We start from the raw sequence: 5436 nt of genomic DNA on the forward strand, positions 1-5436 counted from the left end.
AGCTGGGCCGAAATGAGAGAGTGGCATGGACATATATACACTACCAAATGTAAAATAGATAGTTAGTGGGAATCAGTTGCATAGCACAGGGAGATCAGCTCAGTGCTTTGTGTCCACCTAGAGGGGTGGGATAGGGAGGGTGGGAGGGAGACCCAAGAGGGAGGAGATATCAGCATTTATATATATGTATAGTTGATTTACTTTTTTATACAGCAGAAACTAGCACACCATTGTAAAGCAATTATACTCCAATAAAGATGTTTAAAAAAAAAGACTGGTCCTATATTATAATTTCCTTAGAGAATGTATTATCAGTAAGATCATCTGATTTGTGGGAAAGAATGAAATTTTCCTTTGATCATATGACCAGCAGCAACTATTAAACTCTTTTAGAAAGGAAGACATAGCATTTCTGGAGAAGTTACAACATGCCTAGGTCATACTGTAGTTGTAATACCTTGACTTTATCATCACAGTGGAAAGCTATTTAAAATAAGACTGACATGAAAGTTTAATACCACATTGTACTTGTTTTCTTCCATAATGAACCTGATCTATTTTTAAGCAGTGAATCAACAAGTGTATTTATTGACTGGATCATACCTTAAATTCAGAGAATGCGCATTCTTATTGATATACAAAATAATTAGGAAGAATATTAATATCTCATACAAAGTTTTAGGAAAACATGGAACTTTACCATGGGCTTTTGCATAGTGTCTTCAAAAGGGTAGTTGCTTGTTATGGAGATGAAATATTTTGTCTGTGCTTAAACCAGACTTGAGCTGAGAGACTGTGATTACATTGCACATTATTTTTCTAATACTTAGTATGAAATAATGCATACAGTCAGTACCTAATAAACTTTTATAGGTATAATGAAAGAGTATTCTTGTCACAGAGAAAATCATGGTTAAGGTGGAATGCACACATTAAGGAGGACATGCCTTCTAAGGAGGAGGAAATTTGAGAAGTTGTGGTAAATAATAATCATTATTCTGTATTTCAGGTGGTCTTGAAAGAGAGGAAGAGAAGATGCTCTAAATGGCAAAAATATCAGAAGACAAAATAAGTTGGTAGAAACATGTTTTTGAATGTTCTTAGATCTAACTTATTTCAAAACATTGTGACTACAGCAATGTGGAGAGAATTTTGTGAAATTTATAATAACAGGTTTATTACAGCAAGTCCTTCTGTTTTAATAGTAATTAGCCATCTGCAGCTTTCATATCACAAGCAGAAACTCATGATAATTCTCTGTACACTAAGGCATGCAAAAGCTATTATTTACTCATTAGAACATTATTTTAGTATCGTTCCTTTTATTACCAAATTCTAAGATATAAATTATCAAAACCTTTCCTTCAATCTAACTTTCAATATATAGAATATGTATTTGCTTATATGTTGCCAATAAATATATATTCGCAGACTGATTATTTTTCAGTTTTATGTCTAGAGAGTATTAAATGTTTGAGATCACTTGACTATTCAAGCTTTCTGCTAGGAGAAAATATACTTCCTGTCAATGCTTGGGTGGCATTACATACTCCAGGATACACAATAAAAATATATTTACTTCATATCTGAGACGTCTGGTACAGATCTTTCTGAAAGGCAGAAAGCATGTAAAATCTAAGAACTCCTGGAAAACTGCTAAATGCTGTGATCCAACCTGTCATAACTGTATTGCTGTTTAAAGATATTGCCTGAAAAGAACATTTGGAAAGCTGTTGGGCTGGTAAATCAAAATGCTTCACTTTTCTCAGTAGCCAATCAAAGTGATACAATTTCAGTCCTGAGTATAGTGCTGTGTATATAGAAGTAGAGGTGTGGGAGCTGAATATTTCCTGATTTTTCTTTTTTTCACTTCTTCCCTTAGAAAATTTACTTTTTTATATGGTAAAGAAAATAAGAAAGATGTGCTTAAGGATCTCACCAGATCACTTAATCCTAAAGAACATAGCTATTTTCATAAAGAACTAACTACACAGTTTGCATAGCCCAGTGTAAAATTAAAACACAAGACTCATTTAAATTATTAAGAAATTCAAAATGGCATTAGTCTAATTGCAGGGTCCTTCTAAGCTTGGAATCCTTTGTGACTGCACAGATCACACACCCTGTTTGTATAGAAATAGAATTTTATGGATTGTGTATTTTACTATTCTCAATTTACAAATGAGGAAGTATGAACCCAGAAAGTTTAAACGGTTCGCCAATGATCACAGAAGATTTGAAGATGAAATATCCTAGGTTCCAACCTTCAAAATAAATTTAGTGTTGCTTTCTCTTAAAATATATGTGAAGACATTCCATAAACTAAATAAATTTTATAAGTTGAGACAGACTAGGAAACAACCAAAATGTTTTCAAAAATTATTGATAATACCTAAAATATGTGTTATTAATTATTCAACTAATAGTGTAATGGTTACATGTCATTGTGAATGTACGTAATGCCACTGAATCGTACACTTAAAATGGTTAAAATTGTAGATTTTATGCTATGTATGTTTTATCATAATAAAACTCTGTCTCTCTATATATACATATAGTTATATATGTATGTGTGTGTGTGTATAATATATACACATCCTATTAGTTCTGTTCCTCTGGAGAACTCCAACTAATACACTCTGAGATCTCTATATTTACAATAATAATAATAATAAAGTCAACTTTCAAGATCAATAAATTCTCTCTCTCTCTTTTATTTTTTTGCCACTCTGCGCAGCATGCGGGATCTTAGTTCCCTGGCCAGGGATCGAATCCGTGGCCCCTGCAGTGGAAGTGTGGAGTCTTAACCACTGGACTACCAGGGAAGTCCCTGAATTCTCATTTATAGGCTTAAAAGATTCTCCATATTTCTTCATATCTCTGTTTGTGGTCAAAACAAATGTAGCATACTTCCCTGGAATTACATCCTCAACTTTCCTATCTCCATGTCTTTGCTTGATCTGTTTTTCACATTGAAATATTCTCCCTTTTCCAACATATCCTGTTTATATGCCTGATGCAGGAACCCAGCCCTTTCTCCTCTTCACAAATACACACTCTCTCATTTTCAGCTTTTGAAATCCAACTTATGTATCAAAGACCAAGTAAAATGTCATGTCTATAAAGTCTTCCTTTATGTTCAACAGTGATTATCAAATATTCCATTTTTTGTAGTCACATTTCCATTGTTTTTCTCTTATTCTGCAACGGATTACAAATAGTTATATACATATCTATCTCATTTCCTCAAATTGCCTTGAAGTCAGAAATCTCAGCAAATATTTACAATAATATTTGTCTTTGATTCACCACAATAAACAAGATTTTTAAAAGAAGCATTATGACCTTACTTTGCCTTCTAAAACTTGAAATGATAAACTGTATCTCTCATGAACCTACAGGGCTGTACCTTACCTGAAAATACAAATCATTTATTTATGTAATGTTTGGAAACATAAAGATTTCACATTTACTTTTTAAAGTTACAGAATAAGAGAAAACAAAGTATCAAGTCTTTTCTTATACTCATGAGTATGCACTATAAATCCCACAGTTTCGTATGGATGTTAGATTTTCTATCAGAATACTTGTTCAGATGCTAGAGATAGATTTTAATTTTTCCGTTAATCAGTTCCTCAACTTAGAATTAGTACTAATAGCTTTCCTATGAACTTGAGTGCAAAATTCAGAGAGGCATTGTTCCAATGCATCTTTTTGCAAATAGATGTTACTTTATGCTTATAATCCCAGTAAACAAAAGAACATAGCATTCTTGGAACATGCCAGCCTGATGTTTTCTCTTAATTCCTTTGGAAAATTGATCATGTTCTCTTAAATCTCAAGAAAAAAAAATTATAACTCCCCCTCAGCTAATTCCTTAATAATAGAATGCCCACTTGATTATATTCCAATTGAGATCTATTTCACTAAGACCATAAATATTAAAGTTGAAAGATCAATTTAAAAATTATCTCATAAAACCAGATATAATATTGACTGATAAAAACAAGAAAACTTGACATCAAGGCTACCTAGTCCTTCATTGATAAGATTTTGAAGAAATATAGGTTCCCTTTTTAAATGATTTACCCTATTACCTAATTTTAGCAACTGGTAACTAAGAATTAAATGACTTTCATAGAAAGTCCTTCAAGAATATTAGTTTAACTTAGTGCAATTAGAAGTTATTGAAGTGTGGCCAGTATGCGTTTTATTTTTAATCTATATTTACTCCTTAAAACTATTTTCAGGGACTTCCCTGGCGGCGCAGTGGTTAAGAATCCACCTGCCAATGCAGGAGACACGGGTTCGAGCCCTGGTCCAAGAAGATCCCACATGCCACAGAGCAACTAAGCCCGTGTGCCACAACTACTGAGCCTGCGCTCTAGAGCCCATGAGCCACAACTACTGAGCCCGCGTGCCACAACTACTGAAGCCTGCGTGTGTAGGGCCCGTGCTCTGCAACAAGAGAAGCCACTGCAATGAGAAGCCAGCACACTACAACAAAGAGTAGGCCCCACTCGCTGCAACTAGAGAAAGCCCACGCACAGTAACAAAGACCCAGCACAGCCAAAAATAAATAAATTTATAAAAAAAGAATAAAATTGTACCCAAATGTATTAAGTGGAGGAAAAATAACCCCAACATATTCCACCTCTTCACCTGCAAAAAATAATTTTTGCATTTTAAAATATTCATGTCTTTTAAATGTGTGTGTATATGTACCAGAATTTCTAAGGACTGAAAGAAATAGGTCAAAAATCTACTATGGTTAGAAATTTGTCCATTTGTGTAATTCTGGGATTTGAGTTTAAAATGTTAATTATTTTTAATTTCAACTATTAAAATTCGTGGCTAGTATATCATCCTCATTTGGATAGGCAGTATGGAGTACTGAGCAAGGTCATGGTCAATACATCTCAAATCACTGGGTTAAAGAACTTTTTAATAAATAATTTTGCAACTACTGGATAGCCATTTGGGAAAACATAAATTTGATCCACATATTATAAACCACGATAAATTCCACCCAGATCCAACACAATGTAAAATAAATAAAGTCGCGCAATTAGTAAAACAAAACATGGATCAAATCCTTTAAAACCTGGAGTGGATATGGTCTCTGTAACTAGGTCTCAAAGTCCAGAAGCCATTAGGAAAAAAAAATTAATTTGATTAGCTGAGTCAAAATTTCTACATTGCCAAAAGCATGAAATATTGATATATCAAAGGTTATATGACTATCTTGGAAACAATATTTACCATTTATATCACAGACAAAAAGCTAATCATTCCCAAATAAAAAGAGCTAGAGATGTAGAAGATAATAGCCCAATACAAAAAAAGATATTTGATATTTATAGAAATTCATTGAAAGAAGTACAAATAATATTAAACACATGAAAAGGTGCTCAAACTCAGCTGTAGTATGAGAAC

This window comes from Globicephala melas, chromosome 2 (assembly GCF_963455315.2).
Source record: "Globicephala melas chromosome 2, mGloMel1.2, whole genome shotgun sequence".
In the NCBI taxonomy this organism is placed as follows: domain Eukaryota; kingdom Metazoa; phylum Chordata; class Mammalia; order Artiodactyla; family Delphinidae; genus Globicephala; species Globicephala melas.